Source organism: Anomalospiza imberbis, chromosome 4, assembly GCF_031753505.1.
Source record: "Anomalospiza imberbis isolate Cuckoo-Finch-1a 21T00152 chromosome 4, ASM3175350v1, whole genome shotgun sequence".
NCBI lineage: Eukaryota > Metazoa > Chordata > Aves > Passeriformes > Viduidae > Anomalospiza > Anomalospiza imberbis.
Window position 1 is genome coordinate 46,562,953 of NC_089684.1, and position 11,914 is coordinate 46,574,866.

Genomic DNA, 11,914 nt, shown 5'->3' on the forward strand with positions numbered 1-11,914 from the left:
GGACTAGATTCTTCTGGGATACAATTTATCCAAATGATTTTCTTTCTACTTTGAAGAAACTGTATTTTAGAAATGTGTGTTTCTCTCTGATGTTCAAGGATGTCTGTACAGTTGAGATTTCCACTTGAGACAGAGGAGGCCTACTCTGAATGAGCTGCAGACAGTGCAGCACAGAACAGACAGGACTGGGGAGCATGTAAGGAAAAGACTGCAGCTACCCCAGCAAGGCTCTCCTCCAGCCCCTGGACAGCTCTGCCTACAGGCAGTGCTGTTATTTTCAGTATTGCTTTTCAACATACTGAACACAGCTCGAGTGTAACGCAGCCCGCTGACATGGGCAGCAGTAATTCCATTGGCTGACAAATTGGGTTAGTCTGGCCTAACTTGTAAGTGTAGGTAGGACACAGAGAAAATGAAGCAAAGGAGACAGATGGAGACAGATAAAGGGAAGAGGGGAAAAAGGTGATAGAAGTGATGGAGGATGGTGGGGAGAGGGCTTTGGAGTGTTGTTCCAGACTGCTACTTTTGAGATGGGTTATTAAATTCCATTTGACTTCTATGGTTGCTGGCATTTAGTTCTCATGCCTAAGTGCCACGGTTTGTTTTGCATGTGTTGTACTTGATGGATCTGATACTTGGTTCACTTTGCAAATCACTGACATTTCAGGCTTCTTGTTTCTTGTAGTAAAACTGACCTTGAGATTAGGGACTAAATAATAAGGTCGTGGACTACAGCACTGATGTAGAACCACAAGGCTGACATGTTAACAAAACCCAGGTGCTGTATTTTAATGAATGGTAATCACGGTGAAACAGGGGAGTATATGGTGAATTTGGAGAGCATATGGTTTAAAACAGAAGTGGAAGAGTTGAATAAATGAAATACTGAGAGATGCCCAGTACATTGCATACCTGTTGTTCAATGGCAGCTGATAACAAGGTGATGAGTGCTGCAGCAGAGGGGTGGTTGGCGTGCTGTGCATTCAGTCAGCAGCAAATGAGCTGGAAAAGATCAATGTGAAGAAGCACAGAGCACTGTAGCTCAAACACAGAGAGTTTAATTAATATCTGTGGCATTTGGCCCATGGGTTAGGGCTTCTTAGTCTTTTACTGTAGATCCTACTTTGATTTGTGTTTTTCTTAGTTGCTTGTGACATGGCCATAATGTTGTTGTAATTATAATAAATGAGAAGTGAGGCATTATAGTTCTACAAAAATGTAGAATAAGATGAATTTATGACAGAAATAAATATGTGAAGGATGAATGAGCTGAGTCAGAACTGTTGAGTCCAGGATCATCCTCCAAGCTTTTGTGTAAGAGCACAAGCACTGATGTGGTCTTGTACAGTTGTGTTCTTGTGTTCTGTAGTTAAGTGCTAGTTTGGCTTTTAGCAGGACCAAGAACAGTATTAACCCCCTGTGACCGTTCTTTACTGCCATTTGAAGCAGTTCCAAGGTGAACTTACTTCAGAATGGTGTTTCCTGCAGTTTTCAAGACTAATCATGGAGCAAGTGCCCCTGCAGGTTGTGATGGGAAGCTTTGCTCAGACACCTCTGTCGTCACTGTGAGCACCTGAGGACACAATCTCAGTACTTGAGTTGTGCCGGCCAACAAGCAGAACAGCTAAGACCAAGGGGGCCGGTATGGTTTTATGAACAGCGGTGGCTGGGTGCGGCGGGGAATTTTCCTTTTAGTCACAATTCCAAATGTTAGCTATAAGGGTCTGAGAGTAAAAAAACCATAGTAAAATACCCTGCTAGATCAGTTCTGAACTAATGCTGTTCTTAGGATATTGAGATAATTCATTTACATAGGCTTTTGAACAACTCCTTAATTTTGATCCTCAACTTTGTTTGATTTGACTTCTTTTTTGCATTTTATTTTCTTTGTGGGCCTGGAGATAGTGGCTGAGGAGGTGGGAAGATGAGCAGACATGAAACTGGGCAGGGTTCCCGTAAACGCCATTGGAGTTTTGGCACAACCAGTGTGTTTCTCCAGCATGCTAAGATTCTTTCAAATTGGCATTTGCTTCCCTAAAGCTGTTCTGTCAGAAGAGTTTTGACCAACTCTGATATCTGCTGGACAAAGCACTCTTTTCCTGCAAGAGGATTTACTCTGGCTGCATGTGCAGCCTGAAAGCCTTGAAAGCAAGCTGCTATAGAGAGGACTGAAAATTCAGTTCTTCAGCCAAGAGGAAGGCATGCAGTGATTTTCTGTGGGGAAAGCGGGAAAGCTGGAAAACTGTGCTGTTTTGCCCAGTAGAATTATTCCTACTTGATAATTGGCAGGGAGAGAGAGACAGAGGAAGTGCTCATTTTATCTGCTTCTCGTTGTGATCTCCATCAGTTCCATTTCTCTTCTGTGTTCTCTTTGCTGCCTTCTTTCCCCTTAAAAAGACCCGAATATGAGAACAGAGGAGTGGGGGGATTTCTTGCATAAGAATATTGTCCTGTTTTTTAGTTTATCTCTAAAAGCTTATACTTTTGGCCTTTACAGTTGGATAAATAAAAATCTGTATGTCCGTAGAGAAGAGGTACAGTAAGTTCATTTTTATAGAGACAACCTTACAGAAGAGGAGAGTAGCCTGGGCAGGGAGAGGCAGAAATAATGCATGTAAATGTAGGAAAGAGCTGACAAATGGTATTTCTCAATGAATGGGCTGATCCTGTGATAAAAACTTTGAACAGTAACCCCTAAGGAAATCAATTCCCAAAAGGCTGCATAATCCTCAAGACCAGCTCCAGTCCTCCTTTGTCTCTAATTGTATTGACGACAGCTGGCAGTCCCAACTTTCTGGCAATTGATCTCCCCACTGCATATTTATTGAGAGGTTTCTTGTTGTAGTGTTGACCATACATTAACAAGAAGTGTGGATAATAGTAAAAACCCTTTGGTCCTGATAGATGTTTTTTTGGTACCAGAGCTTGTGCTGACAGTGTATGCACAACAGAATGAAACTTAACGTTTTTGAATCAAAATAAAGCATTAGTTAAATGGAAGAATTGAGTCTGTGATCTCTATTCAGTTCCCGATTCAAAACCGGATTGTCATGGTGATTTTGCTAGATGGTAGCAAATAGAAGCAAAGGACTTCGAGAAGACTAAGTAGCAACTGTATCCTCTTTCCCCCCTCACATAACATCCCGTGCTCTCCCTTCTGTGGTCTTTCACATATTTCGGCAGACAGCTTGGAAACAACATCCCTTTGCATCAGGGGCACTTGCATGCAAACGTGGCCAAGACTGTCTCAAACTTCCAAATAATCCTTGGCATGCCAGGCTCCAGGCAGCTTTTGGAAGCACTTACTGTGCATAGGTTCCAGGCAGATCATTGAGCACACTCTGGGTATTTGTACCTGCTCTAAGTGTAGGCACCGTCTCTGTGCTGTATGAATGGATGCCCAGAAGCAGAGGTTGAGAAGCTGAGCAATAGCTTACCTAGAGAAGAATTTCTCTTCCTGGCGTGCAGCAAAGAAGACACCTGCTATTCAAAGCTCTTCACGGGGCTCCAGGTAAACCAGGCAGAGTCTGCAGCTGCCAGCCGCTGTCAGCGGCATCCCAGGAAGGCTCCTCTTGCTCCGGCCCCAGTCACTGAGCTCCACCGGTGCAGTCACATCCCATTTGTACCCAGCCTGTCCTTTCAGAGCGAGCAGCCAGCTGGAACGAGTCTAACCTCTGCTCGGCACACCGTTCCAAATGCAGCTTCCTTCCTGGACCCGGGCATTACGGCGGGGAGCCGCCAGGCTCCGGCAGAAAGGCTGCGAGAACTCTGGAATCAGCCCAGAAGCCGCCGCTCGCGGTCCTGCCGCCGGCGCCGCGCTCCCGAGTGCCGGAGTCAGCCTCCGCCTCCGCGGATCTCCGGGAGCAGCGAGGCGGCTTCGCCGGGCTCTGATTGGCAGCAGCGGCCGGTTCCTGCCGCTAATCAGCCCGCGGACTTGCACGGACGCGGAGCTGCTCTGATGTCATTGCGGCCGAGGGGGGGATGCCGGCGAGGCCGCCGCGGCGGAGGCTGGTTCGGAGATGAGCCGCGTTCCTCTCCCACCGCCCTGATCCATTCCGTGCTCCGCGAGGATTTGCGTGGTCTGTCATCGTGCGGCTGGAACACCTCCCCTCCCGCCCGCCCGAAATGCGGGAGGGAAGTGCCTCTTCCAGCTCCCGGTTGTACACCTGGAGCCTGCAGCGCAAAGCCCCGGAGAAAGGAGAAGTTGACAGAATAATTTTATTGACAGGAGGATGCTTGTGCCCCCATCACCCCTCACCGTCTCCAGATGCTAAAAAAAGAAGCTTAACAAAATCCCAGCACTGGAAGATTTTTTGGGTTCCTACTCTTGTTGGGTCACTGATAAGATGACCTGGTACAGTGAAAGGTGGGTTTTAGCGTGTGACCAAAACCAAGCAGGGGTCACCCAACAAGTTTGTTACAGATGATCTCCCTGGCACCAGCAAATATTCAGTGCTCGGAGGTGAAAAGTATTTTCTTGCTGTATGTGACACAAGTTCCACCTATTTGTTGCATAAGTTCTTATTAAAATCCTTTATGTCATCCAGCTGGAGACGAAACCTACCTCCACAGCCAAGAAACATGATTGCTACGTGACTTCAAATTATATTACAGAGGCAAAACTAAACACTTGCTATATTGAAACAATTAGATTTTATTCCAATCTAATTTTCAATTTTTGCCAGCTTGACATCTTTCACTCCAAAAGTGTTCTTTGTACAATACACCTTGGAATTGAAATTCGGCCAATTCCGTGCAGCAAATGTGAGGAGAAAATAGTTTTGTTCAAGGAGACTGGAACAAACGCGTTCTGAGATGATGAATGACGCTGTAAAGTCAGATTTGAATCGTAGGAGGGTCAGCTCAACCTTTCGTGTTTCCAAAGCAGTGTAAATAAATGGTGTTCCCTGCAGTTCCCCATTTACATCCTTCAGCTGGGACTTTCTACACGAATAGCTGTTTGCTCTCTGAGAATATCCAAGTTTTGAAGATGGTAAAGATTCCAAACTGGGGACTAATTGTTTCCTTCTGGCTAAATGGGAAACAGAGGGGAAAATTGAGATTCAAACTACATCTGAGTAATTTCCTGCAATTTCTAATTACAAAGCACTTGCTGGGAGATCTTTTAAAAATGCCTTGCACCTATAGCCTGGCTCTGGATTTGGGATTTGTTTTCCAAAGACTGTTGTGAATGCTGGGCTGGGGGATCCCCCTGCAGCTGGGTGGTGAGCAGGTGCCTCCTTGCATCCTGTGTGAAGGTCAGAGCTTCAGCCAGGCTGCCAACTAAAAGGGCCAAATTGAGTTACAAGTTGGGAAGAGTCTCTTCCCAACACATGGAAATGTTCTGGTACAGTTTGTCCAAAACCTGCCAGAGCTTCCATTGCTGATCTGATGTGGTGAAAAGAAAAAGTCCAGCTGTTCGTTGCTCTTGGTACTGCTATCCTTGGCTCCTGGCTGCACTTGGAGACTGCAGAGGTGCTGTGAGCAGGAGGGTTTGGCTGAGGGACAGCTGTGCTGCTCCAGATGTGGCGGGAGCAGTGCTCTGGCCCTGGAAGCCATGGCTGCTGATGCTCCCGGGTGGGCCAGGGGCCAAGTGGTTGCACAAACTGTTGAGAGTGTGTTTGAAATCAGATGCTCAAGTCACTCTTTGAACTGAAATCCTTGGCTTAAGCCCTGCTGTGCTGGGTGAATTCACCATGAAGGAGCAGGGCTGTGGGTTCACGCTGCCCCCGGAGCTGTTTGCTCTGCTGGTGGTTCATTTTAAGTGCAGGATCAGGAGAATGACTGTGCCAGGGTCTGCCCTTGTGAGAAACATGTGGGAATCTGTTGGTAGGATTGCTCCAACTCTCTGTAGCAGAAAGAGCACACCAACCCCTGGGAGACAAGAGTACTGTTGGAATTTTCACTTCCTCTCCTTTGGGTAGTGGAGAGCAGTGAACTCTTCCAGCTCGGTCACACATGCACTCGAGTTACCTGGAATGTCTTTCTGGTCATGATAGAATTCTCCAGCTCTGCTTGAGGGGAAAAATAGACAAGAAAGAAAACAGGACAGCAAGAAACAGAAATGAAGTGTGGATGGAGAGAAACAAGAAAATAAGATAAATCCTCGTAATAAAATACTCTATTAATGAGGCAGCACACTTATGCTGAGATCCTTGCCCCAGGGTACAAGTTTTCCTGGCTCTTAACCTGCAGCACAGATTTTGCACTGGGTGCTGTACATTATTCTGTACCTCTTATCCTCATGTGGTTTATTTCCTCCCTGTACAGGCAGGCAATCACAACAGCTTATTCTACTTATTTTGGTAGCACAAAACCTAGAGCTGGAACCTACCACTGCTTTGCCCAAAACTTTCTGAAAAACGTGACTTTCTGGTTTCTGAACTGTGGGTTTGACAGTGGTTGGGTTTTGGTGGGGTTGTTTTAGGTTTGTTGTTGAGCTTTGTTGGTCAGGTGAAAGTCAGTGTTGCTGTGTTCTGTCCAATCTTCTTGCAGCTCACACACCTATCACTGCAATGTCTGTACACATTTTTCAAGTATTCGCCTTCACACCAGCAGATGTGGAACACACAATTCCTGCAGTTCTCTGGTTAGAAACATAGAATGCCAGATCCATTTAGGTTGGAATAGACCTTTAAGGTTATGGAGTCCAACTAGTAACCCAGCACTGCCAAGCCTACCACTAAATCATGTTCCTAAGTATGATGCAGAGCAAGCAAATCCTCTCAGAAATCAGTGTGTGAACACATGGTATCTCCCTGGTTCACTCTTCCAGACTGTCTGAAAACTTTCACAGGAATATCTGGATTGATGTTGTGCTGCTCCTATGTTGAGTTTCTGTGGTCTGGCCAGTCTCCCCACCTGTTATTCCAGTGCTCTGAGGACACTGGAATAGGCACTCCCAACTTCTCCTCTCAAAAAGCCCCTCGCAGCACCAAGGCCATGCTTCAAAGCTGACTGCAGTACACAGAACCTTTTCTTTCAGCTGAAGACACATTTATGGCCTTTACTGAAAAAAAAAAGATGTCTTTTGACACTGAAGTTCATAATGATTTAAGAGAAAAAAAAAAAGCCTCTTCCTGGCAGAACCAGCTTTTTCCTGAGCTGTGGAGATTCCTTCTGACCCTGCCTGTAATGAAACAGCAGTGTGTCTTATTAGACACACAGAGCAGTTCCTCAGATGCTGTAAATTGTCAAAACCTCCCTTGATTTCAGAGGAACTATGGCAACTTATAAGAGTTATAGATTAGTCTTAATTCTCCAGCAGCAGTTTGAGATTTGCAGAAGTTAATTACACTCGCATCAAAAGTGAAGAAACAAAGGCGTACCAGAATGTGGTTTGGGTTTCTTTGAGTATTCATATATTTCATTAAGAAAAGTCTATTTTGTTGTCTTGATGTCTCAGTAAATTGTTAGGGTTTTTCATCTGAATATTTTTGCTCTGGTTCAAAATGTGTTAGAGGTTTTACAGAATCAGAAATGTAGGGATGAAATATGGATACACTTGGAGCTGAGTTTCATGCATTAGACCTCAGTGAAGGCATTCATGTCTTGTACTGGCAGTGCCTGCCTTGTCCTGGGTTATTCTTGTTTCCCAGATGTCAGAGGAGAACAGGCTGCTCGTGGTCCATTTAAGCCTGAAGTGCTGATTTGCAACAACACTGACAGCAAAAATGCTGCTCAGTCCTCAGGTAAAATTAAAAAATGTAAAAAATAGCTGTATTGCCTGACTGATGGCTTTCTCCAGCTGTACAATCTCTTTTCCAGCTTCTATTATCCTCTTTTTATGTCTGGACACACTTGCACAGATGATCAAGGCAAATCGGTGCATACCAGTTCTGTAATGACCTTTATCTTATGCTTTTATTCCTCTGTAAGGTAACTTTGATAGCCTAGTGTGGCTTTGTTCCTGCATGGCTTTGGATGTATCGGTTTCAGAGAGTGTGCTGGTAGAAACTGCTGTGGAAATACCTGTTAAACCAACTTACATTCATTAACATCTCTCATTAGAGCTGCTCCACATACCTCTAATTCCATTGCTGTTTTATGTCTTAGGTGCTTACTCAGCTATGAGAATATAAACTGCAGTGTTTCAAGTTCTCTTATTGAGATACCATCACAGCAAGAAGTGAGTTTGTGCTTAATCCACAGCCTGATCTTTGTCAGCACTTCCCACGGGACACTGAGCCAATGGTTCATGATGTGTGAGAGAGATGGATGTCTTTGTGTATCCATGAAGCCTTCTGGGCCCTGTCCCACAGTTTCCTAACCGAATCCTTCCCAGGTTCTGCTTTGGCCTGAAGCAGCAGACAGCTCCTGGGAAGTACAAGGGGGCAGACTGGGGCTTAGAGAGAGAAGAGCTTTTTCCCAGGCCACACTTCAATGTAGCAGGAGAGACTAAAGCAGTGAGCAGGGTTAAGCTCTGCTCAGCCCCCTTGGGTTTGTTGTTTGCGCCTGTAACGTGTGACACTGTAAGAGCTGTGTCCCCTTTGCTCTGTTTTCATGATGACTCTTCTTGTGACCTCCCTGCTGGTAAGCAAGTCAGTCTAGTTTTGTAAATGCTTGCAAAAACAAGACTAAGATCAGGTGCAGGTCCCATTCACCCAGCTGTCTCACCCAGCAAAGCTGGCTGCTGCCCCCCTGCATTGCAGACTGTCACAGAACCAGATCTAGGAGCTTTGGTAGTGCCCCCATTTCCCCTTTCTGTGAAAGCCCAGGGAATCATTTGCTGTGTGACTCACAAAGAGACCTCTGTGCTTTACCTGAGGCCACCACAGGGTTTCTGTGGTGCCCAGTGCTGCAGACAGAAGTGGGCTCAGCCCGCTGTGCATCTCTCCCAGCCCCAGTTCAGGCTGGGCCAGGGGCTGGTTTGGGTGGTAACACATTTTGTACAGCACTGCTCACAGCACCTGCAAGGGGCTCCTGACAGGGCTGGGCAGGGCTCTGCTGTTCCCTGCAGGAACTTCAGCAGAGCCATTCCAGCTCCTGCTGATCCCCAGCCAAGCCTGCACCAAAATGCTGACTGATGATTTCCATGGGCTGGGACAATTATCTCTGTGTGACACCAGCATTCTGCTGCCCTGTCTGAGCTGTAGCAGGGCTGCTAAGGTGGGAAGGGGAAAGGGGGCTGCTAATAGAGAGCAATGCAGGCCAGCTGCTGGCAAAGCAATCATCATAAAGAGTGCAATCTGTAAAATGGAGTGATAGCTTACAAATCTCAAACCCAAGCATTTTGTCTTTGGTTATTAAAAACAAAGGGGCTTGAACTCTGTTTGATGTATTAAGTGATTATTTTTTAAAAGAAATTTGGAGTTAGTCAAACTGGAATGATTCATAAAGTAGCTTAATTAGACCAGAGCTCCAGTGGGAGTCCCCTTTAACATGTCTACAGAGACTCTTTTCATACTCTGATGCACCTCTGAATTCAAGGTGAAACCAGGAATGGTAGTTTCAAAGGAGGAGCTACAAAGAACATTTATCTTTCTCATTTTGCTCTCTGTCCTTGCCATCTAGATATCAAGCTTCCATCGCATTCTAAGGATGACTTTTTGCCAGGTTAGCTCACACAAGCAGAGCTTTTTATACCCCATCATTTAAAAGGTAAAAAACCCTCAAAGTGAGAAATCCATTAGTAACGCGCTCCCAAACCGGTGTTCTGGAATTGCTGTAATAAATGGATCCTGTTGTGCAGTGTTTTGTTTCGCCTCCTAGCAATTTTTAGAAAATTTTAAGTCATCCTATTATAATTTGTTTTCCTTTATCTGGTGCTATAGGAGGAGGCCTCATGCTTAATGCTCCCGTAGGGTGGGAAATCCTGAAATGGGAAATGGAAGTGTGCCCTCAGGTCTATTTTTAGACTGGTGTGACTAGGCTGTGCTTCAAAGTAAAATGAAAAAAAACAACAACAAAAAAAAAAAAAAAAAAAAAAAAAAAAAAAACCACACAGACCTGGGTTCAGCAAAAGGGAGGCTAGAGGCTAAAGACTTGAAAATGCCCTAGTCTGACAAGGGAACCAAGATCATGATGTTATATTCACTTTGAACTGGCCTTCTCTGGAGATGTGAATTCTTTCTGCAACATCTGCTAGATGTTAATAAGCTAAAGAAATGCTTGTAATGCCTCACTGCTATTGATTCCCTTTGCTTGAGGCAGGAATTGCTTATGGACTTGGATCACTAACCCTAAAATATCAGGATGGTGGCAGAAGGAATGGTTGGGTTTTTTTGTTTTGAGTGTGCAATACGGTTTGGTGTCAACAATGCCCAGTGATCACTGCTCTCCATCCATCTTTTGACTGAGGTTTCTTTTTAAAATACATTTTCCTCATGGAAAGAAAACAAAGGTGACTGAACTAAAATGAGCAATATAAAACATGGATGGAATAATCCATGAGCACTCCAAGCGAATAACAACTTGATACTTAACCATTGTACTTCTTTGTCATGCTCATTCCTAGTTGACTTGTGGCACTAATGTTCAGCAGGCTACACTTGAAAATATCTGTAATGATATCTTGGAGATGCATCTTTGCTCTCTGAAGACTTTGGAGCACTTTAGAAATAATATTCCAAATACTGTTTGCCTATTCATACCCAGTGATGTGGCTGCTGCCTTGTGTGCACTTGGGTTTAAGTTGTGTTTATTTGTTGTTTCTAAGTGTGACAGAAGTGCTGACACACTTGGAGCAGGGCTTCTGTAAACGGAAATTATCACAGAAAGGCTAAATACCAGCAATGGAGATCTCTGTTACAATTTGACGGGTAGGCTTGAAAGAAATAAATGAAACTATGAGAGGACAGTAGGTTGGTTTCGCCTGGTGGCATAAAGCTTTTATGTTCAAGAGAAGTGTTTTAGGAAAGTAGATGCTGTGCTGAAAGAATTGATAGGGCCAAAGAGCAGCGGCGTGCGTGTTGCTGTTGTAAATCTGTTACACCCTGGGCTCCCCTAGATGGCAATGTTGTATAACTGATGGTTTTAAGCTGTGTCTTCGGGGTCTGCCAATTCTTCTGTGCTGATGTGCCTTAAGGAAAATTGCTCTTACAGTAAATGTGATGGTGCATTTCCCTTCAGTCAGGCTGTGACTAATACACACAATGATGCACGCCAAACCACATAACAGAGCCTTGTTAGACATGAAGGAAATTAATTTTGTAGATTACCTAATTGTAGGTTGTTGAGCATGGGCTGTTACACTCCAACCCGTTTGGCTCTTGCAAAAGTGTCACAGCAGCGAGCACTGAGCAGTGTCAGTCAGCATTGGGCAGGGGAGCAGTGAGTGCTGCAGCTGAAACCCTGCACTCACTCCATCCTGCTGTACAGGGATGGCACACCAAACATTGCCCTGACACTGCTCCTTCAGGCACGGGGCAGGGTGGGAAAGGACGCACTGCCTGGCAGTCCTAAAGGCTGGGGTCATTAAATAAAACCTTTTTTTATTGGTTTTTTTAATTGCCTATTTTGCTGTCTTTGCTGTGAGGTTTCTTCTGGTTTTCCTATTGATGTCCACAGTCACACATCAGCATAGTGTTTGGAATGAGATTAAACGAGGAACATGGGATTAACCTTATCCCTTGTGCACAGCTGGTTCAGTGTATAGTGTCTGGTTGATGACATGTATTCAAATTTGTGTGCATATCATGTTTTCCTGTGTCATTTTTAGAAGGACAGAAAAGCTGCGTTCCTGCTATAGAACCTTGGTTTTTCTGCTTCTGAAACAAAGTTAAACAGGTGGGAATCCTGTGGAGCTTTTTTTCATGGTGAGGTTCTGAAAGGTGAGTCTTGCTTGTTGAAGACTATCAATTTTCTCAATAATCTGAAAAGCATTTCAATGTTTTTGTGCTTGGCTTAGCAGAAAAAAAAATTGAACATCACATCAGCTTTGAGCACATTCTAACCTTCAGAATTCTTAACCAAG

At 44.8% G+C, this 11,914-nt stretch overlaps 1 long non-coding RNA gene across 1 annotated transcript in view; it reads left to right on the forward strand.

The window, feature by feature from the left end:
• Positions 1-9,949: 9,949 nt before the first annotated feature.
• LOC137472873 (uncharacterized) overlaps positions 9,950-11,914 on the forward strand; it is a 41,833-nt gene continuing 39,868 nt past the window's right edge. Inside the window, exon 1 of the long non-coding RNA XR_010998459.1 lies at positions 9,950-11,771. This is a non-coding gene — a long non-coding RNA (uncharacterized lncRNA). The remainder of the gene's footprint in view (positions 11,772-11,914) is intronic.